Source organism: Choloepus didactylus, chromosome 1 (genome assembly GCF_015220235.1).
Source record: "Choloepus didactylus isolate mChoDid1 chromosome 1, mChoDid1.pri, whole genome shotgun sequence".
NCBI classification, from domain to species: Eukaryota; Metazoa; Chordata; class Mammalia; order Pilosa; family Megalonychidae; genus Choloepus; species Choloepus didactylus.
Window position 1 is genome coordinate 50,960,928 of NC_051307.1, and position 24,379 is coordinate 50,985,306.

Genomic DNA, 24,379 nt, shown 5'->3' on the forward strand with positions numbered 1-24,379 from the left:
CTGAGACTTCCTTGTTTTATTGAATATGCAAGTTTTGTCTTCTCCTGTACTTGTTTTCTCCCCAAGTACTTATCACCATCTGAAATGTCATGTCTTTTACTAATTGACTTATTTTTTTTTTCTGCACTAGAAAGAAAGCTCCATGAGAGAGGGGATCTTTTTAACCCAATTTTGTTTGCCCATTTTCTATCCCCAATTTCAGAATGGTGCTTTACATAGTAGACCCTAAATAAATACTTGTTGAATTTAAAAACAAATATAATGCACAAGTTATAAAAGGTAAAGTTAGAGCTAGCAAAAAGAATTGGAATTTTCCTTCCTTCTTTTAAAACCAGTATAGCAAAATGGTTAATAGCATGAACTTTGGAGCCAGACTGTGGCAGAAAGACTGACTGTCAGGTTTGCATCCTGGCTCTACTAGTCATTCAACCTTGGGTAAGTTCCTTAATGTCTCTGGATCTCAATAGACTCATCAATAAAATGGAGACAATGGAGAGAGAAAGCCATGAAAGTAAGAAGCTGAAAGCAGTGAAATTAGGAAGAGAAGGAAAAAACCAGCAGATGCAGCCATGTGCCTTGCCATGTGACAGAGGAGTCCAGGATCATTGGCAGCCAGTCTTCATTAAGAAGGCCCAGAATGGCAAATTGTTTTCATCTCCTGTGCCAACTCCAATTGATTATTAATGGAAGCCTACAATGCTACATTGAGAAAGATTCTGATGACACATCTGGGCTCAGCAGGGAAGAGTGAAGTAAATCCTATTGCACTGCTCCAAATCCACTTCCATATCACTGTTGGAATGGTCTTTTGAAAGCATGACTTGAATCATATCAACTGGCTACTCAAAAATCTATATTTACTTCCAACAGCCTGTCAAATAAAGTTCAAGCCTTTTGAATGTTGGCATTACAAATTTTCCAGTGGCCTGTCTCCAAACATCCCCTACTCCTTCTCTTCTACTTTATGTCCTTTATGTTTCTGCCTAATTAGACTATCGACTATTTCCTACATATTATTGCATTTTTCCCTCTCTACACCTTTATTTATACATAACCATTTATCCCAATCATACTTATATATCAAATTTCAGCTTAAATGCCATTCCCTCTGTCTAACCTCCCTGGATTTCTTTAGGTGCTATTGACAAGTCCCTCCTCTGTTTTCCTATGGCTTTTTGTTGTTTTCTTGTTAAATAGAATTCCTTCATGGCACTCATCACATTCTCAATTGTTATTCAGGACCTTAAGGAACATGTCATTTTCACCTTTGGATTCTCTTCTGCTAGAGTGCCTCAATCTAGTGAGAGTTCTCTAAAATTTTGTTTAAAAATTGATTCTGATTAAGCATCCATCAAAACATTTTAATCAACATGTCATAACTTCACCTACCTGGCACATATTTTTGAATGGCCTGTTTCTCCCCTCTGCATAAGTAGTATAACAGTTAAACAGTGAAATATCAGATATTCCTCCAAGTGATGTTATGGTAAGAGGAATACAGAACAAGAGATAAATCTCCATATTTTAACTGAAAGGCTGGGTATTAGAGGGTATGGTTGCTTCGAAGCCAAAACTACAATGTGTTTTCCCAGGTGTTAGAATTTATTTGAATGAAAAAATATGTATGCATTTATGTGTGCATACATAGTTAAACTTGTCACCACTAAAAAAAATGGAGTCAACAGTGCCTACCTCACTACTGTAGATTAATATATATACTTAATATCAATATATTGCTATATTGTTCCTGAAGCAAATCAAGTTCTACATAAGCTCTTATTACCTTTCAGAGGCACCGTTGCTGGATCATAATCATTAAATGGAGGCTTTGCTCTTTCTCAGTCAGAAAATAGAGCAGTCATTAAGGCTGGCCTAGTATATCTTTATTCCAATAGTAACAATGACACATCAGAAGATGACAAATGTTTCTTTTCTCAATACCAGGTACCATTGGCTCCAGAAGCAGGATGAGAGCCTTGCTACTAGAAAAAATATTCATTTTCTCTGTATATATTTATTCCATACTCTCACTGGAAAGGTTACATTCTCTTCTTGGGAGCTATACTAAATGTAATAAAGGAAGACTGATATATCAGTCTAGTGGGGGTGGGGTGCTTTTGAGGGAGATGGGGTAGATAGAAGTGGTATAAGGAAATCTTAATCTTATGACCTGTTCTATCAGGAAACTGTTGCCCATCAAGTTGAGTGTATTCAAATCTGGTTATACTATACTCAAGACTTGTAAGGGAAGCTCTTAAAAATATACAAAACCAATAAAATAAAATTATTAGCTGGGGAGAAGGACTTGGAGAGAGGGACCTAGGATAGGTATGTTTAAAAAGTTCTCCAGGTAGAGGCAGGGCATGATGGTAGATTGGTGAAGTGTATGTTTTAGTTACTCCTCCAGGGAAGTAGGTAGAAAGCCAGGAACTGCGTGGACTGGACGCTGCAGAGTATTCTGACTTTGGGCATACTTCATACAACACTCATGAGAACGTGGAACTGCTGAGATCAGCGAAATCTGTAAGTTTTTGCGGCCAGGGGACCCGTGCCACTCTCTGCCAGGCTCAATCCTGTGGGAGGAGGGGCCGTCAGCACTGGAAAGGAGAAGGGAAAACTGCAGTGGTGGCTCTTATTGGAAACTCATTCTACTGATCCAAACTCCAACCATAGATAGACTGAGACCAGACACCACAGAATCTGAGAGCAGCCAGCCCAGCAGAGAGGAGATAGACATAGCAAAAAACAGCAAGAAAAACTCAAAAATAAAAGTGGAGGCTTTTTGGAGTTCTGGTGAACATAGAAAGGGGAAGGGCAGAGCTCAGGCCCTGAGGCTCATTTGCAAATCCCAAAGAAAAACTGATCTCTCTGCCCCCTGGATCTTTCCTTAATAGCGCTAATTGCTTTGTCTCTTAGCATTTCAATAACCCATTAGATCTGCCAGGCGGCCCTTTTTTTTTTCTTTTTTTCTTTTTTTAATCTTTTTTTCTTTTTCTGAAACAATTACTCTAAGAAGCCCAATACAGAAAGCCTCAAAGACTTGCAATTTGGGCAGGTCAAGACAAGAGCAGAACTAAGAGAGCTCTGAGACAAAAGACAATAATCCAGTGGCTGAGAAAATTCACTAAACAACACAACTTCCCAAGAAAAGGGGGGCGTCCGCTCACAGCCATCATCCTGGAGGACAGGAAACACTCCTGCCCATTGCCGGCCCTATAGCCCAGAGCTGCCCCAGACAACCGAGTGTGACGGAAGTGCTTCCAATAACATGCATACATCACAAAATTGGGCATGGACATTAGCCTTCCCTGCACCCTCAGCTGGTTGTCCCAGAGTTGGGAAGGTGGAGCAGCATGAATTAACAAGCCCCATTCAGACATCATTTCAGCAGACTGGGAGCTTCCCTACACAGACTGGCATCTTAGAACTGCCCTGGGGGGATGGCACTCACCTGTGATATAGCACAGTCATCCCTCAACAGAGGACCAAGGGGTGCAAGGCCTGGAAGAGTGACCCACTTGCAGGTCTCATGGGCCACACGCCAATACCAAGGACTTGTGGGTCAGTGGCAGAGACAAACTGTGGCAGGACTGAACTGAAGGATTAGACTCTTGCAGCAGATTTAAAACTCCATGAACACCAGGGAGATTTGATTGTTAGAGCCATCCCCCTCCCTGACCGCCGAGACACATGCCCCTTATACAGGGTGGGCAACACCAACTACACACGCAAGCTTGGTACACCAATTGGCCCCACAAGACTTACTCCCCCACTCACCACAGAGGCAAAACAGGGGAGAACTGGCTTGAGGGGAACAGGTGGCTCGTGGACGCCACCTGCTGGTTAGTCAGAGAAAGTGTACTCCACGAAGCTGTAGATTTGACAAATTAGAAATAAGGATTTCAATTGCTCTACAAATCCTAAAAGAACCCTATCAAGTTAAGCAAATGCCAAGAGGCCAAAAACAACAGAAAAATTTTAAAGCATATGAAAAAAACAGATGATATGGATAACCCAAGCCCAAGCACCCAAATCAAAAGATCAGAAGACACAATGTACATAGAGCAACTAATCAGAGAACTAAAGATGAACAATGAGACCATGGCACGGGATATAAAGGACATCAAGAAGAGCATGGGACAGGATATAAAGGACATCAAGAAGACCCTAGAAGAGCATAAAGAAGACATTGCAAGACTAAATAAAAAAATGGATGATCTTATGGAAATTAAAGAAACTGTTGACCAAATTAAAAAGATTCTGGATACTTATAGTACAAGACTAGAGGAAGTTGAGCAACGAATCAGTGACCTGGAAGATGACAGAACAGAAAATGAAAGCACAAAAGAAAGAATGGGGAAAAAAATAAAAAAAATCGAAATGGACCTCAGGGATATGATAGATAATATAAAACATCCAAATATAAGACTCATTGGTGTTCCAGAAGGAGAAGAAAAGGGTAAAGTTCTAGGAAGAGTATTCAAAGAAATTGGGGAAAACTTCCCAAATCTTCTAAACACCATAAATACACAAATCATAAATGCCAAGCGAACTCCAAATAGAATAAATCCAAATAAACCCACTCCGAGACATATTCTGATCACACTGTCAAATACAGAAGAGAAGGAGCAAGTTCTGAAAGCAGCAAGAGAAAAGCAATTCACCACATACAAAGGAAACAGCATAAGACTAAGTAGTGACTACTCAGCAGCCACCATGGAGGTGAGAAGGCAGTGGAACAACCTATTTAAAATTCTGAGTAAGAAAAATTTCCAACCAAGAATGCTTTATCCAGCAAAGCTCTCCTTCAAATTTGAGGGAGAGCTTAAATTTTTCACAGACAAACAAACACTGAGAGAATTTGCTAACAAAAGACCTGTCCTACTGGAGATACTCAAGGGAGCCCTACAGACAGAGAAGCAAAGAAAGGGGAGTGTCCTAGTTTGCTAATGCTGCAGAATGCAAAACACCAGAGATGGATTGGCTTTTATAAAAAGGGGGTTTATTTGGCTACATGGCTACAGTCTTAAGGCCATAAAGTGTCCAAGGTAACACATCAGTAATCGGGTACCTTCACTGAAGGATGGCCAATGGCATCCGGAAAACCTCTGTTAGCTGGGAAGGCACGTGGCTGGCGTCTGCTCCAAAGTCCTGGTTTCAAAATGGCTTTCTCCCAGGACGTTCCTCTCTAGCAAGCTTGCTCCTCTTCAAAACGTCACTCACAGCTGCGCTCCGTTCCATCTCTGAGTCAGCATGTTTATATGGCTCCACTGATCAAGGCCCACCCTCAATGGGTGGGGCCATGCCTCCATGGAAATATCCCATCAGTTATCATCTACAATTGGGTGGGGCGCATCTCCATGAAAGCAACCTAATCCAAACATTCCAACTTAATCCCCACTATTATGTCTGCCCCACAAGATTGCATTAAAGAATATGGCTTTTTCTGGGGGACATAATACATTCAATCTGGCACAGGGAGAGAGACATGGAGAAAGGTTCAGTACTAAAGAGATTTGGTATGGGTACATTAAAGGATATTTAATAGAGAGACAGAAAAATATATACGACAAACATAAACCAAAGGATAAGATGGCTGATTCAAGAAATGCCTTCATGGTTATAACGTTGAATGTAAACAGATTAAACTCCCCAATTAAAAGATATAGATTCACAGAATGGATCAAAAAAAAATGAACCTTCAATATGCTGCATACAAGAGACTCATCTTAGACACAGGGACACAAAGAAATTGAAAGTGAAAGGATGGAAAAAAATATTTCATGCAAGCTACAGCCAAAAGAAAGCAGATGTAGCAATATTAATCTCAGATAAAATAGACTCTAAATACAGGGATGTTTTGAGAGACAAAGAAGGTCACTACATACTAATAAAAGGGGCAATTCAACAAGAAGAAATAACAATCATAAATATTTATGCACCCAATCAAGGTGCCACAAAATACATGAGAGAAACACTGGCAAAACTAAAGGAAGCAATTGATGTTTCCACAATAATTGTGGGAGACTTCAACACATCACTCTCTCCTATAGATAGATCAATCAGACAGAAGACCAATAAGGAAACTGAAAACCTAAACAATCTGATAAATGAATTGGATTTAACAGACATATATAGAACATTACATCCCAAATCACCAGGATACACATACTTCTCTAGTGCTCATGGAACTTTCTCCAGAATAGATCATATGCTGGGACATAAAACAAGGCTCAATAAATTTAAAAAGATTGAAATTATTCAAAGCACATTCTCTGACCACAATGGAATACAGTTAGAAGTCAATAACCATCAGAGACTTAGAAAATTCACCAATACCTGGAGGTTAAACAACACACTCCTAAACAATCAGTGGGTTAAAGAAGGAATAGCAAGAGAAATTGCTAAATATATATAGATGAATGAGAATGAGAACACAACATACCAAAAGCTAAGGGATGTAGCAAAAGTGGTACTGAGGGGGAAATTTATAGCACTAAACACCTATATTAAAAAGGAAGAAAGAGCCAAAATCAAAGAACAAATGGATCAACTGAAGAAGCTAGAAAATGAACAGCAAACCAATCCTAAACCAAGTAGAAGAAAAGAAATAACAAGGATTAATGCAGAAATAAATGACATAGAGAGCAAAAAACAAGACAAGATAAACAACACCAAAAATTGGTTCTTTGAGAAGATCAACAAGATTGACAAGCCCCTAGCTAGACTGATAAAATCAAAAAGAGAGAAGACCCATATCAAAAAATAATGAATGAAAAAGGTGACATAACTGCAGATCCTGAGGAAATTAAAACAATTATAAGAAGATACTATGAACAACTGTATGACAACAAACTGGATAATGTAGAGGAAATGGACAATTTCCTGGAAGCATATGAACAACTTAGACTGACCAGAGAAGAAACAGAAGACCTCAAGCAACCAATCACAAGCAAAGAGATCCAATCAGTCATCAAAAAGCTTCTCACAAATAAATGCCCAGGGCCAGATGGATTCACAAGGGAATTCTGCCAAACTTTCCAGAAAGAATTGACACTAATCTTACTTAAACTCTTTCAAAACATTGAAGAAAATGGAACACTACCTAACTCATTTTATGAAGCTAACATCAATCTGATACCAAAACCAGGCAAAGATGCTACAAAAAAGGAAAACTACCAGCCAATCTCCCTAATGAATATAGATGCAAAAATCCTCAACAAAATACTTGCAATTCGAATCAAAAGATACATTAAAAAAATCATACACCATGACCAAGTGGGGTTCATTCCAGGCATGCAAGGATGGCTCAACATAAAACAATCAATCAATGTATTACAGCACATTAACAAATCAAAAGGGAAAAAAACAAATGATCCTCTCAATAGATGCTGAAAAAGCATTCAACAAAATCCGACATCCCTTTTTGATAAAAACACTCCAAAAAGTAGGAATTGAAGGAAACTTCCTCAATATTATAAAGAGCATGTATGAAAAACCCACAGCCAGCATAGTACTCAATGGTGAGAGACTGAATGCCTTCCCTCTAAGATCAGGAACAAGACAAGGATACCCGCTGTCACCACTGTTATTCAACATTGTGCTGGAAGTGCTAGCCAGGGCAATCCGGCAAGACAAAGAAATAAAAGGCATCCAATTTGGAAAGGAAGAAGTAAAACTGTCATAGTTTGCAGATGATATGATCTTATACTTGGAAATCCCCGAGAAATCGACGACACAGCTACTAGAGCTAATAAACAAAATTAGCAAATTAGTGGGATACAAGATTAATGCACACAAGTCAGTAATGTTTCTCTATGCTAGAAATGAACAAACTGAAGAGACACTCAAGAAAAAGATACCATTTTCAATAGCAACTAAAAAAATCAAGTACCTAGGAATAAACGTAACCAAAGATGTAAAAGACCTATACAAAGAAAACTATGTAACTCTACTAAAAGAAATAGAAGAGGACCTTAAAAGATGGAAAAATATTCCATGTTCATGGATAAGAAGGCTAAATGTCATTAAGATGTCAATTCTACCCAAACTCATCTACAGATTCAATGCAATCCCAATCAAAACTCCAACAACCTATTTTGCAGACTTGGAAAAGCTAGTTATCAAATTTATTTGCAAAGGGAAGATGCCTCGAATTGCTAAAGACACTCTAAAAAAGAAAAACAAAGTGGGAAGACTTACACTCCCTGACTTTGAAGCTTATTATAAAGCCACAGTTGTCAAAACAGCATGGTACTGGCACAAAGATAGACATATAGATCAATGGAATCGAATTGAGAATTCGGAGATAGACCCCCAGATCTATGGCTGACTGATCTTTGATAAGGCCCCCAAAGTCACTGAACTGGGTCATAATGGTCTTTTCAACAAATGGGGCTGGGAGAGTTGGATATTCATATCCAAAAGAATGAAAGAGGACCCCTACCTCACAACCTACACAAAAATTAACTCAAAATGGACCAAAGATCTCAATATTAAAGATAGTACCATAAAACTCCTGGAAGATAATGTAGGAAAACATCTTCAAGACCTTGTAGTAGGCAGCCACTTCCTAGACTTTACACCCAAACTGCAAGCAACAAAAGAAAAAATAGATAAAAGGGAACTCCTCAAGTTTAGAAGTTTCTGTACCTTAAAGGAATTTGTCAAAAAGGTAAAGAGGCAACCAACTCAATGGGAAAAAATTTTTGGAAACCATGTATCTGAGAAAAGATTGATATCTCACATATATAAAGAAATCCTACAACTCAATGATGATAGTACAGACAGCCCAATTATAAAATGGGCAAAAAATATGAAAAGACAGTTCTCTGAAAAAGAAATACAAATGGCCGAGAAACACATGAAAAAATGTTCAGCTTCACTAGCTATTAGAGAGATGCAAATTAAGACCACAATGAGATACCATCTCACACCAATTAGAATGGCTGCCATTAAACAAACAGGAAACTACAAATGCTGGAGGGGATGTGGAGAAATTGGAACTCTTATTCATTGTTGGTGGGACTGTATAATGGTTTAACCACTCTGGAAGTCAGTCTGGCAGTTCCTTAGAAAACTAGATATAGTTACCCTTCAATCCAGCGTTTGCACTTCTCGGTATATACCCAGAAGATCAGAAAGCAGTTACATGAACAGATATCTGCACGCTAATGTTCTTAGCAGCATTTTTCACAATTGCCAAGAGATGGAAATAACCCAAATGTCCTTCAACAGATGAATGGATAAAGAAAATGTGGTATATACACATGATGGAATACTACACGGCAGTAAGAAGGAATGATCTTGTGAAACATATGACAACATGGATGAACCCTGAAGACATAATGCTGAGCGAAATAAGCCAGGCACAAAAAGAGAAATATTATATGCTACCACTAATGTGAACTTTGAAAAATGTAAAACAAATGTTTTATAATGTAGCCTGTAGGGAAACTAGGGATAGAGAGCAATTAAGGAAGGGGGAACAATAATCCAAGAAGAACAGATTAGCTATCGTGGGTAAATTTAATGTTCTGGGAATGCTCAGGAATGACTATGGTCTGTTAATTTCTGATGGATATAGTAGGAACAAGTTCACAGAAATGTTGCTATATTAGGTTACTTTCTTGGGGTAGAGTAGGAACATGTTGGAAGTAAAGTAATCTTAGGTCAGTTGTCTTTTTCTTACTCCCTTGTTATGGTCTCTTTGAAATGCTCCTTTATTGTATGTTTTTTTAAATTTTTTAAAAAATTTTTTCATTTTTCATATAGTTGATTTAGGAAAAAAAAAATTTAAAAGAAAATAAAAAATAAAGAAAAAAATATGCAGAGCCCCCTTGAGGAGCTGGTGGAGAATGCAGGGGTATTGGCCTGCCCTCCCTCGATGGTTGCTAACATGCCCACAGACATAGGGGATTGGTGGTTTGATGGGTTGAGCCCTCTACCAAGGGATTTGCCCTTGGGAAGACTGTTGCTGCAAAGGAGAGGCTAGGCCTCCCTATAATTGTGCCTAAGAGCTTCCTCCCGAATGCCTCTTTGTTGCTCAGATGTGGCCCTCTCTCTCTAGCTAAGCCAACTTGAAAGGTGAAATCACTGCCCTCCCCACTACGTGGGACCAGACACCCAGGGTAGTGAATCTCCCTGGCAACGTGGAATATGACTCCCAGGGGGGAATACAGACCCGGCATCATGGGATGGAGAACATCTTCTTGACCAAAAGGGGGGTGTGAAAGGAAATGAAATAAGCTTCAGTGGCACAGAGATTCTAAAAGGAGCCGAGAGGTCACTCTGGTGGGCACTCTTACGCACAATATAGACAACCCTTTTTAGGTTCTAATGAATTGGGGTAGCTGGTGATAGATACCTGAAACTATCCAACTACAACCCAGAACCCATGAATCTTGAAGCCAATTGTATAAAAATGTGGGTTATGAGATGGGGACAGTGGTATTGGGGGGGGCCATGGGGATCACACTCCCATTTGTCTAGTTTGTGGATGGATGAGTGGAAAGGTGGGGGAAGGAAACAAACAAACAGACAGACAAGGGTTCCCAGTGTTCTTTTTTACTTTAATTGCTCTTTTTCACTTTAATTATTATTCTGGTTATTTTTGTGTGTGTGGTAATGAGGTTGTCAGGGATTGATTTTGGTGATGAATGTACAACTATGTAATGGTGCTGTGAACAATCGAATGTATGATTTGTTTTGTATGACTGCGTGGTATGTGAATATGTCTCAATAAAATGAATACCAAAAAAAAAAAAAGTTCTCCAGGTAATTCTAATGTATAGTTGGGTTTGAGAACCACTGATCAAGCACAGCTGTTAGCAGCTAGCACTGACTTCTGGCTTTACTTTGGAGTGGGGGATAGTAGGTTAAAGAATTTAGAAAGACATCCCTTCACTTAAGTAGAAGTGGAGTTGTCCTTTACTGCAGGAAGTAGGGAGGGTCAGGAAATGCCTACTGGGAGCTCCTCTCCTGGGGAATATTCTTCTGAGACCCAGGGGAAAGTTCAAATTGCTGAATATTTAGCAGCTTCCCTCCTATATGTGATCATCCGTGAAACTATCCTATTTTGACAATTTACATGTGCCCACTGAGTTTGTGTTAATCCTGACAAGGAAAATGACTGTCTGTTTAATCCTAACTCATTCCTGGCTCCAGGAATGTATGGACTATGTCCTGAGATTTCATGTGGTAATCTGGAGAACCAAAGGTTATTTTAAAAGAGACTGGAGCTTTGAAACCCTTCCTTCTTGAAAAAGAGAAGAAATAAGGAAGAAGTTATATCAAGCCTGTCTATTAATCTAGTCTAGATTACATATTGTCTCTTGGAAGACTGAAGGAGGAGGCACTTTTAATACATGAGTTACTTTTTAAGATTCATTTGACATGCTTTTGTCCATAAAACTAAAAAATGTAAAAAATCATATATTATTTTTACAATGATGCTAAGAAGTCACAAAAGGCATGTATCCGATGAACTTGGGATTTTTAATAAGGAGTTAACTAGGTGCACTTAAACACTGTATCATCATAATGAATCAAACTGATGCATCATTTTCAATGAATAACATGATTCTTTAATAACTTACTTTCTCAATGATTCTGAAAGTACATGCTGTAGGAGGGCAAAGAACATGCTTTTCACCATTCTTTTACCCTCCCTTCTATTAAAAAGTGGCGTTGTTTCTATGAAAGGACATTAAAGGAGACATATCTGTGATCAAAATATACCACTTATACCTACAGATTATTTAGCTAAAATTCCTTCACTGAACATATATAACTGTATAACTGAACATGCTTTATCTTCATCATTCACAAAATTATGTCCACATATATCCCTAAGGCATCTTAAAATCACCTTTTTCCTTAACATTGAAGAACACCTTTTCACTGCTGTTTTTTTGGTCATTAATCTAACTAAGGCTGTGAGAATACCCAATACATATTAAAGTTTTTCATGATGGGTTTCAATACCATCCATCAAGTTAAATTTGGAAGAAGTTATTTTTCTCCGTAATGATCTTCTATTGTACTCAGTTACTTTAATTTATTTAGAAACAAATTTATAGACTTGCCTTGAAAGCAATTGGGTAGTTTCTGTAGTGACAAATGGTTCCCTGATGCAAGCATGCATGGGAGGGTTCCTGTAGCAGCAAGGAAGTTATTTATAGTCTTTGCAATCCCTCTCCCATAGTCATGGTAACCATCTATGGTGCCACTCCTGGGAAGAGAAGATTATTAAGTGAGTATAAAACCACAGTTTGCTTCCATAAGAAAGGCAACTCTAGGCATCCGTTTATCACTCACCTGTCAGTCGTTAGGTGATATACACTCAGTGTTTTCGTTTCTGATAGAAATAAATACCCTCTGGCAACCATTAGCTCTTCCTTACTTTCTTTGGTAAAGACTCTTCAAATTTTTGCATTGAATTAATATGTCACTCTTCTCACTAATAATTGAATGTATATTTTATTGTTTTCATGGCTTTCATTTCCTATGTTACTGGAGATGGTCTAGGATCTGTAACGTATGAGTTTCATCTAGAGGAAATAAACTTTTAGCCATCTTTCAATGCAATTTATATGGACTCTAAAAGCCAACATGAGCTTACAGATATTCATAGCTTTTCACATTCCTCCACCTCAGGGAGGTTAAGATTAACCGATGCTTCCCTTGTTTATGGTTCAGTACATGTGAAAGTTTCTGAATTAATCTCTGAATCATAGTAAAGGCACTTAACATCTTTACATATAAATATAAAACCTCCAATGGTGCTACAATTTTTCCATAAGTGATTAAGTCCATAGGTTATTCCCTTTCTAAGCATGCCTTTTCAAAAGCTTGATTTATAATGGGTGGGAAGCAAATGAGAATTTAACTTCTTAGTGAGCATATGTTTGACTAGATATTATTCCTTAATAACTTGAGAGGTCCAAGCTTGAAGGATTCTTTGAGGCTCTGGAAAAGGAAATGGGGTCAAAAAGGAAAGACTATGAATTTTGCCTACAGAATTCCCCTGTGTTAAAATATTGTCAAAAAATTGGCTATTCTCTTGGTCATATTTTCTTCCCCATGGATTGTAAAAATGCCTTCCTGGAAATGATGAAGTTGTCATAATTGTTTTCCAGGTTTAGCACAAGCATAGTCTGTTGAATGCACAGGGTGACAGGAGGAAAAAACAACTGATTTCCTAGCTAATGGCCAATCAAATGTGAGCCCTAACTCTTCAGGAAATAGATACAATTTAAGCAAGGCACATTAAACCTGGGCCTACTTTTACTGAGTTGGAACAATGCATAGCAGTTATACTTTTGAAGACATATTTTGTGATTTATATTCGCATGTTGCATTTGTAAAAATAAAGTTTTATTTAAGGAATATAGCACATACATACTTGGCAGGCTCAAATTAAACTTGATGTGATCTAGCAAATTGCAGTCTTGTTTATGTTTGAGGTGAAAGTCTTTTTTAGCCATTTTCAGACATTAATCTATGTTCCAAGCCGTATAGTGTCAAAGGGTATTATTGTGGTACCTAAGATTCATTCTCAAAAAATATTGCCCAGGATACAAAAGAGAAGAAAAACAGAAATTAAGATTGAAAAAAAAAAGAGAAAAGAACAGCCAATACTAGATTTACAGACTGCAGAGATGGTGATTAAACATGAAATAGCAATGGTTATTGTGAAGAGGTGAACTTGCAACACCAAAGAAGAGACACGACTGTCAGGAGAGAGACTAAAAATACAGTCCTATAATATGGAAGGCAAAGGAGCATCTTCACCATGGAAATTCCAAAGGCATCATCTTGCCAGGTGTTCTGGTTTGCTAATGCTGCCATTAAGCAAAATACCAGAAATGGATTGGATTTATAAAGGCAGGTTTATTTGGTTACAAAGTTACAGCCTGGAGGCCATAAAGTGTCCAAGGTAAGGCCCCAACAACAGGATACCTTCACTGAAGGATGGCCACTGGCATCCGGAAAACCTCTGTCAGCTCAAAAGGCACATGGCTGGCATCTGCTTGCTCCCAGGTGGTGTTTCAAAATGACGTTCTCCAAAATGTTGCTCTTGGGGCATTTTGTCCTCTCTTAGCAGCAGCTGCTCTTCAAAATGTCACTGTCAGTTGCTCTGAGGGCCTTCTGTTTGTAAGCTTTTTATATGGCTCCCATGATTTAATTCAGACCCACCCTGAATGGATGGGATAACACCTCCATGGAAATTATCCAATCAAAGGTCTTGCCCACAGTTGATTGAGTCCCATCTCCATGGAAACACTCAATCAATAGGTTCCAACCTAATCAATACTAATATGCCTGCCCACACAAGATTGCATCAAAGAACATGGCGTTTTGGGGGATATAATACATCCAAACTGGCACACCAAGCAAAAATAATATCAATTGAGGGTATTTAGGCACTAAAATTGAGACATTAAAAGAAAAAGTTTCAAAACCCTACCAAGTTTTTATTTCAATAAACAAAGGTAAAATGATATAGCTCTGTTAATACTTCACCGTAATGACAACATGTCAGTTCTGAATTTCTTAAAGAAGAAAAAGGAAAACTATAAACAGCTTGGGGCATGAAAAACATCAGGAGCCTTGAATGTAGGTCACCTGAACTTTTTGCCACTAGTGAGTCACCTAATTTTGGACAAGCTACTTCACCTTGTCTGGACAAGACAAGATGAAGATCTAAATGAATTAAGAGGTATAAAGAGGAATTGATGATGTTAAATAATATGGAGGGGATAAATGGAAGTCAATAAATGAATGTATTTGACCAAGTGGCATGTGTCTTCCAAAGGGTGCTCATAGCATTTGAAATAGAGACACAGCATCTAATGGCTGTACTATACTCAGTGAAAACAATCTTAAATAGATATTCTTTTGCCCTTTTGTTTAAATGCATTTATGAACATAGGTTGTCCACTACTGTGCATGGATGAGTTCTTAACTTCTAACACTTGTAGAAATTTAAGTATGTTTTAAGTGTGATTTTTATTAACTACTAAGAAACTTTAAGAGGTTGATTAATTTGGGCTCATTAATGATGATTTTGTACCTTATTGGTGATTTAAGTGTATGCTTTTTAAACAGAATAGGACTTCCAGGGTAACCTTTTCTTAAATATGGTAGTGTTGCAAGCTTGCCAAATATTTAAACATCTGGTGAGAAAAAAACAAAAATTAAAAAAAAAAATGCTTGTAGTAGGAATTTCACAGCTATCATCTATTTATTTACAAAGCACTGTTCATATGCAGGTAAATGATTTTTTTCCTGATTTCTTCTATTTTCTTTTCTACTTTCAGTGAAAGAAATTGTCTGAACTATTATTCTATATTGTCTTTTCCAAGAATAGCAGCTGGATAGCTCATCTTTAGCATGTATGCACCCAGAGACTTGATCTGACCATAATTTTAAAACTTGATATACAACTTTAAGATCACTCACTATTCTTTTCCATCCTTTGGCTTCTTGTGAAAGCAGTTTTATCCTTCCCTGAAGATCAAAATTTTCATCCAAAGCACTTTTTAGTGTTGTTTGAAATTGTTTTCCATTCTTCTGAAATATTTTCAAAGCTGTTTTGGTTGTAGCTATTTGAAATTGAAAGTGCTTTGATGAATCTTTTAAAGACTGAAAGCTTCTCAGCATAACTTGTTCTGAGCATTTAGATTTCTCTTCTTTCAGTCCTCTTACAAAAATCTCTGTTTAAGTCCAGGTTAAGAGCCATCTGGTTCTTTATTCATGGCTGCCAGTTTTTATATTTCTCTAGTCTGGCTGTGATTAACATTGATTAAATGCCTCTAAATTATTTTGTATGAGCCTGTTCATCTCAAAATGTGCTGTCTTTCCTTTGGATGGGCAGAAACTCCTGTGACCCGTTCTTTGTCTCTAACTGCCTGAGGTAGGGCTTTGATGGTTAAAAAGTCTGCATACCACTGTAACTAAAAGTATCACCATCTCCCACAGCAATATGTGGGGTCCTGGAGCTGGTCTGAAGTCCCCTGTCAATGCTGTTACCACTTGATTCAGTGTCTCCAGAACCAGAGTAAGGCAGAGTATCACGACCCTCTGTGACCCTCCATGGCCCCAGTGGCCATGGCTGAGCCACATTAGGTTATCACGACCCTGCCAGCCACTAACTCAGAGAAATCTTGTGAGCATTCTGCCCTGAACCACACCAGTGCCTGGAAATCAGAGCAGCCTTCAGTGGAATTGAAATGTAAGGCAGATAAATACAGTGGAACGAAGTCTCACAACCTTCCTCGTCTGCTGGCAAAAATAGAGATAACATCTCATGACCCTGGGAGATATGGACAAGGCTGCCAGGGGCTCAAGAGGATGGCCTGGCCCTGGCCACCCAAGCCCTACCTTATGACCCAAGAAATCCAAGGGCAATTTATATCTTATCACACCTGTATCTCATTTAGTGGTGACCAGTTGGGAAGCCTCACTATGAAAGATTTTGGGGCTCCAACGCTGGTCAATGTTCCATCTCTTCTTTAATAAATATTTCATTCTGTGACTTGAGGCCTTATATAACCTACAAAACTCAAATATAGCTTGCAGCTCCTTATGACCGTCCTTAGTTTGCTTTTGGCCAACTTGAATGTTCAAGTGGAAGGCTGCAGGAAGAGAGGGGCCCTACAGGGTTTTCAACCAGGAGTGTGTATGCTGGAGCAGGTTTGTAAATGTTAGTGATATCCCAAGGTGCACATTTCTTCCAAGTTCCATATTAGACCTCCTGTAGATGGCTTGAAATCATTCAAATACTGGGCAAATAATACCAATCAAGATATTTTTTTTTCTGGAAAGCTCATTATTAATCATTTGCAAGCATGCCCCTGCCTCAGAACTTCTAAATCTCAGCTATGTCTAACCCTAGGCTTGGACTACCCATCCTCAGGTCTTTGCCCTGTTCACTTTGGCCATCATATTATGGTCACTCTAAGGTAGGTACACTGGCTTTTGATTCTTGGCTTTATTTCACTTCTCCTATAGGGAACTACAGAAGTTCTGTACAGACACTTCCATACAGACCTAAGGGAAAATCAGTGGTACTGTTCCTTGCCCACTCTCTACCTTAACAAGTCATATTTATTTCTTTTCAGGTAAAATTTTCACCCCCCTCCCCCCAAACCCACCACATGAATTTTTCTCCTCTCAGAATATAAAACAGAAAGCAAAATGAAAGTTCTTCTTGCTTTTAGCTTTTATATTTATTTTTCTTGGGTTTCCACTTCTCTTTTCTACTCTTAGTCTTGCATTTAATCAAGATGATAGGGAGAGTAATGTTATCTGCCCTACCACATGCTCCTGCCTTGTCTTGACATATGCACTTTCTCTCTCTCTCTCTCTCTCTCTCTCTCTCTCTCTCTCTCTCTCTCTCTCTCTCTTTTTCTATAGACTCTTCCTTCTAAATGAGAAGCAGCATTCTCCTTTTGCATGTAGGATTTGGGTTGCTCAACATCATATGTCTTGACCTTTTTCATCTCTCCGATACAGCCTGTATATGATCTCAGTGTGCTGAGTTAACCTGTTATAGTCTTAACATATAGGAGAAGCTTTTAAAATTCAGAAAAATGTGTACCATGGACTGAAGGGAGTGAAATTTGAGACTCCAAGGTGATCAATCACAGCAGCAATTGTCCTTCTCTGAGTGATAATTCATTGCTTAGTCTTTAGAAGGATGGAAGAAAAAAGTGATTTTGGAGGGGTGTTAAAAACATATAGGTTTGGATCTAAGATGGCAGCATAGAGAGGAGTGGAAGCCATTTAGTCCCCCTGGAACAACTAATAAACAACTAGGAACAACTAATAAATAATCTGTAATAACTGCAGGGGGAATGTCCATTCATCGTACACCAACCTGGATTGGGAGGAATGCCCGATATCACAGCATAAAATCTGTAAGTAAAAACTGTGGATCTGAGCCAGGAGCCCCTTCCCCCATGGCCCAAGCTGCAAAGTCTTGTAGTGCTAGAGAGCAGTTCTCTCCAAGCAAGTGGATACAGCTAAGCTGAGCTCCAGCTGGGATTTTAATTAACAAACATGGACTGCTTGATACAAGCTACAAATCCCCAACAAGCAGAGGCTTTGGGTGATGACTGACCTTGGAGAGCTGGAGTGTGGCCATGGATTGGCCCTAAAAGGGGCTTTCTGTCCCTGTTTCAGCTCAGTGGAAAGAACTTTCAGTTCCTTGACAATGGTGGAGATACCACAGGCAGAGTGAGACCATTCAAATGCTAATGACCTTTCCCTAGAGGGTCTATCTTCCCTAAGAGGAAAGAGGTGGGGCCCAGCTCTACTACACACCTTCCATTCAGAACCAGACCCCAGAGCTTGGGGGGAAGCAGCCACTGGCCACACCTTCTTACATCAGTCAGGAGCTACAGGCTGACAGGCACCACCTGCTGGGAAGAAAAGCACAGTGACTTGAGGTCTCACAGGGTGGACCAATTTTCTAAGGCACACCCTCAGGGAAACCAGATGTTGAATAGGTCTTCCTTCTGGGACCAGAGCCCATTTTAGTTTGGGAAAACCTGATTGGGGTAACCAAGGGAACCATGCCTAGACAATAGAAAACTACTACCTACACTAAGAAAAATGAAGTTATGGCCCAGTCAAAGGAACAAACTTACACTTCAACTGAGATACAGGAATTTAAACAATCAATACTAAGTCAATTAAAAAAGTTTAGGGAAGATATGGCATAAAAGATGAACTATATAATGAAAACACTGAGCACATATAAGGTAGAAATTGAAAGTTCAAAAAACCACCTGGCAGAATCTATGGAAATGAAAGGCACAACACAAGAGATGAAAGATAAAATGGAAGCATACAACAGCAGATCTCAAGAAGCAGAAGAAAACACTCAGGAACTGGAGAACAAGGCACCTGAAAGCCTACACACAAAAGAACAGGTAGAGAAAAGAATGGAAAAATATGAGCAAAGTCTCCAGGAACATAAGGACAAAACAAAAGGCAGGAATGTACATGTCATTGGTGTCCCCAAAGGAGAAGAGAAGGAAAAGGGGACAGAAGCAAGAATAGAAGAAATAATGAAAATTTCCCATCTCTTATGAAAGATATAAAATTACAGGTATAAGAAGTGCAGCATACCCCAAACAGAATAGCTCTGAATAGGCCTATGCCAAGACACTTAATAATCAGATTATCAAACATCAAAGATAAAGAGAGAATCCTGAAAGCAGCAAGAGAAAAGTGATCCATCACAGACAAAGGAAGAGTAATAAGACTATGTGCAGATTTTTCAATAAAAACCGTGGATGCAAGAAGGAAGTGTAGTGATATATTTAAGATACTGAAAGAGAAAAACCACCAACCAAGAATCCTATATCCAGCAAAATTGTCCTTCAAATATGAGGGAGAGCTTAAAATATTCTCAGACAAACAGAAAATGACAGAGTTTGTGAACAAGATACCTGCTCTACAGGAAACACTAAAGGAAGCACAGCAGACAGAAAGGAAAAGACAGGAATGAGAGTTTTGGAAAACAATTTTGGTAGATAGTAGCACAGCAATGTAAGTATGCTGTACAAAAATGACTATGAGCATGGTTGAAAGAGAAAGTTTGGGACCTTGTGGGACACCAGAACAAAAGATGAAAAATAAAAACTGGCACTGTATAATTCAGGAAACCTAGGGTGCTCAATGATTGTAATAAAAGATACACACATGTTTTTATATGAGGTAGAACAAATGAATGTCAGCATTGCAACGTGTTAAAAATAGGGTGGGAATGGGGGGAAATACAATCAATGCAAGCTAGAGACTATAATCAACAGAAACATTGTATTATGCTTCCTTTAATATAACAAAGGCAATATACCAAAGCTAAATGCATATGGGGGGGGTAGTGGAAGGATATGGGACCCGTGGCATTGGTGATGTTGTCTGACTCTTTATTCAACTTTAGGTTAATGCTCTCTTTCCTTTTGTTGCTTTCTAACTTTCATGTTTTTTTTTTCTCTCTCTCTCTTTCTCTTTTCTTTTTCTTTTGTCTCTCTGCCTTCTTTAACTCTTCCTACTCCTTTGTGGAAGAAATGGAGATGTTCTTATATAGATAGTGGCGATGGTGCTGAATACATAACTACATGACTATACAGGGAACCAATGATTGTTTACTTAGGACGGAATGTATGGTGTGTGAACAAAACCATCTTAAAAGATATGGGTTGATGAAGAAATCTTGAGTGCACTATATTGAGTGAAATAAGACAGACACACAAAGGCAAATATTGCAGAATCTCACTGATGTAAACTGATTATAATATGTAAACTCATAGACATGAAATATGTTACCCGGATATAGAATGAGGCTAACAAATGAGGAGTGGTTGCTTATTATGAGCAGAATGTTCAGCTAGGATGAACTTAAATATTTGGAAATGGACAGGGGTGATGGTGGCATGTTGTGAGAATAACTAACAGTGCTGAAAGGTGTGTGAAGGTGGTGGAAAGTGTAAGCTCAGAGTCATGTATGTCACCAGAAGGAAAATTAGAGGTTAAAAGATGAGAATGTATAAAACAGTGAATCTTGTGGTGGACAATGCCCGTGATTAACTATACAAATATTGGAAATCTCTGTCACAAACTAGAACAAATGTATGACACTATAATAATAGAGGGGCATACAGGAAAAAAATATACCTATTGCAAACTATATACTACAGTTAGTAGTATTTTAACATTCTTTCATCAACAGCAACAAATGTATTATACCAAAACTATGAATCAATAATGGAGTGGGGGGGGGTTCATTAGGGGTATGGGAGGGTTTGAGTTTCCTTTTTTGTCTCTATTTCTTTTCTGGAATAATTAAAGTGTTCTAAAAATTGAAAAAAAAATAATTGTGGCGATGGATGCACAGCTCTATGATGGTACCATGGGCAATTGATTGAACACTTCGGATCTTTGGATAGTTGTATGGAATGTGAACACTCTCTCTCTCTCCCTCTCTCTCTCTCTCTCTCTACATATATATGTATAAAAAAAATTTAGAAAAATTAAAAAAACATATAGGCTTAATATTTTGAAAATGCTATTTCTGTTGTGGTGTATTATTCCCACTGAGGAAAAAAGAAATAAAAACTGGTAGAACACTAGATCTCAACAAAATACCAGGAATGTATGTGAATTTTATATATTCTGGCCTTTTAAGAGTTAAACATCTCACTTATTTGCATGTTCCTGTGGTTGTTTCTAAACTTTTAAATTTAATAGTTTGCAATGAGGCTGCCAGGGAGTGGATCAGACAGATGAGCGAGGTTACCTGGTCGGCTGGGTCTATGGTGTTTTTTTCATCAGGTCAAGCTGTGTTCCATGGCTGTGAACTTTGGGCAGACCTCCCACTATTTGCAATGGATTTTGGATAAACAAGATCCATTGAAGGAGTGCCAAAAGGACTTAAAGTTTCTTTCAGAAGAAGAATATTGGAAATTACAAGTACTTTTTACAAATATTATCCAAGCATTAGGTGAACATCTTAAATCAAGACAAGTTATTGCCCCTGCTTCAGTCTATTTCAAGAGATTCTATGCCAGTTATTCTTTGAAAAGTATAGGTCCTATATTAATGGCTCCTATATGTGTGTTTTTGGCATCCAAAGTAGAGGAATTTGGAGTAGTCTGAAATACAAGATTGATTTTGGCTGCTACTCTGTATTGTATCATCCTTATAGACCTTTGCTCCAATAAGTGCAGGACATGGGCCAAGAAGACATGCTGCTTCCCCTTGCATGGAGCATAGTGACTGATACCTACAGAATGGTTCTTTGCTTATTGTAACCTTTCATGATAGCTTCAGCTTGCCTACATGTAGCCTATGTTGTACAGCAGAAAGATGCCAGACAGTGGTTTGCTGAGCTTTCTGTGGATATGGAGAAGATTTTGGAAATAATCAGGGCTATTTTAAAACTGTATGAGTGGTGGAAGAATTTTGATGAGAGAAAAAAGATGGCAACTATTCTTAGTAAGATGCCCAAACCAAAACTCCAAACAGTGAAGGAGAGCAGGGTCCAGATGGAAGTCAGAACTCTAGCTACAGCCAATCCTAAAATATTAGGAAGAATTCCATAGTGGACCACTTGGAAATAAGCCATTGGACAGATTTCAATAATGTCTTCAATGGAACACAAATGAAGATGAATAGCTTGTTTCTGTCAAGCATATTGGGAAGTGATTTTATTTTTGAGAAATAATTTTTTATTTACTTAAATTGATTCTAATGCATTGATAGAATATCTTGACTATAAAACATTGGAAATGTTCTAAGGTGACCTACAGACAGACATACATAGACATTTCAAAATGAATAGCTTTTTGATTAGTATATATAAATACTATATATATTATATATACTGTATATAAAAATATAGTGTATATTTGATTAGTGTATATTTTTAATTTGGATATAGAAATTATAGCTTTTTATTATAATTGTCAGGAAACATGAAGCATAATTTGTTTAAAATTCTCTTTGGTCACTGATGGACCAGAAAAGTATATAAAAATTCAAATATATGAGGGTTTTTTCTCCCCTCCTTAAGTTAAACTTTAAAACTATAGTTTAAGGAATTAAATCTTACAAAATACTGGAAGATTTTGGTAATGATGTTGATAATTTCAGGGAAATTAATCAAGTACCTATTTTTTAAAAAGTTTGTTTTATTCAATAGTTTTGGTATCTTTCCATGGAAGATACTATCCCAGTCTAGCAGAAAAGTGCAATATGTACAGCATACTTTTGACATTTTAAAAGTTATATTAATTCTGAAGCCATTTTGAAATGCTGGTCAAACTTAAAAAAGAAAAAGATCCTACACGAATTTACTTGCAATTGATTCACAAACAGGCATTTTTGAAAGTTAATTGGATAAAGCACCATAATATGGTTGAAATTTGGTAAAATTTTAAAGTTAATTTTACTCTACTGTGAAAAGTTTTTTTTATAAGATATACATACCCTAGTTTATTTTTGGGTTTGAGTATGGATTTACAAATTTACTACAGATATCCTGACCCAGGAATGTAATCAGATTTCAGGCCAGTTTGATACTGGCTGTTCTTAATTCTGATATGACTAGGTCTTCAGACTAAATGTTATGTCAGTGGGACTGTGCTGTCTGTGCAATTCAATAAATTAATAATTTTCTTCAGACTTGAAGGGAAGTGATGAATAAAATTTGGAATCATAGGATGTTGATGTATGCTTTAAGGATTAATTTTTTTTTATATAAATCAGTGGCGAGCAATGGATTTTTAAATTAAATGTTGACCTACTAGTACAAAACTATAAGAATAAAAGTAAGTTCTCCAGGAAAAAAGAGTTTGCAATGAGTCTTGAATGTCATAGAAATGTCAAAATTATATAATAGAAAATATAGATTAAAAATATCCATTTATAAATGTAACCTACTGTGTTGTAGAAAATATTTGATCTACTAAAATAACCTGACAATATATTATATTGTAAATATTACACAATTGAAATTCATGTAATGTGACCAAGTAAATTTCAAAAATGACTAAAACCTGTTCTTTAACTCATGATTATACACAAAAAGAAAATTGATAACAAACTAGATGAGTAATCATATTATGATTATTACATTGGAAATAGTCACAGTTCTCCCCCAACACCTCCAAAACTGGTCAATCAATGAGAGGAAATTCATAATATTTTTTAGCAGTATGTCAGCAATTTTATTATAAATCCCTAATTAATAAGTATTAATATCAATAAATATGTTGAAATTATAAGGAAAAATATACATAAATTGTGATTAATGAATAGATCAGATTTTTAAAAAATATATTATTTTACAGATTAATGAATTCTCAGAACAAAATACTGCAAATCTAGAGTCAGGGATCAGATGTGCAGGTAGGGAGGGATGGATAACAAAAAATTGAAAACTTCTGATTTTGCCAAGTTATGACATTAAAACAAAGTCAGAAGGGACTGAGACTGTGGAAATGTAATTCATAACAACAACAACAAAAAGTCAACCTCTGACTATTCCCAGTAACAGTTTACAAAAAGACATTTTTCCACAAAAAGTAACATCTCATAGTAAAGTCTTTTCGCAAGTGACTGACAGGTTTTGTGTGTGTGTATGTGAATTAAAAATATGAAATAGCAGTAGCACCAGCTAGATACCATGAATGGTTAACAGTATGCCAAGCCCTAACCAGCAGTAGTCCTGAAATACCTAGGTCCCTATGTGAGACTCTATAAAAGTTTCACTCACTAAGTTTATTTTTCAGAAACATAAATCCTCCAGAGTGTTCCAATGCCAGATAAATCCCCAAACCCAAAGGCAACAGCCCCTTCAAGG

The 24,379-nt window shown here is 37.6% G+C and overlaps 1 pseudogene; it reads left to right on the forward strand.

Annotated features, from left to right (window-relative positions):
- Positions 1 to 21,345: 21,345 nt before the first annotated feature.
- On the forward strand, positions 21,346 to 22,096 carry LOC119529823 (annotated as a pseudogene).
- Positions 22,097 to 24,379: the final 2,283 nt, after the last annotated feature.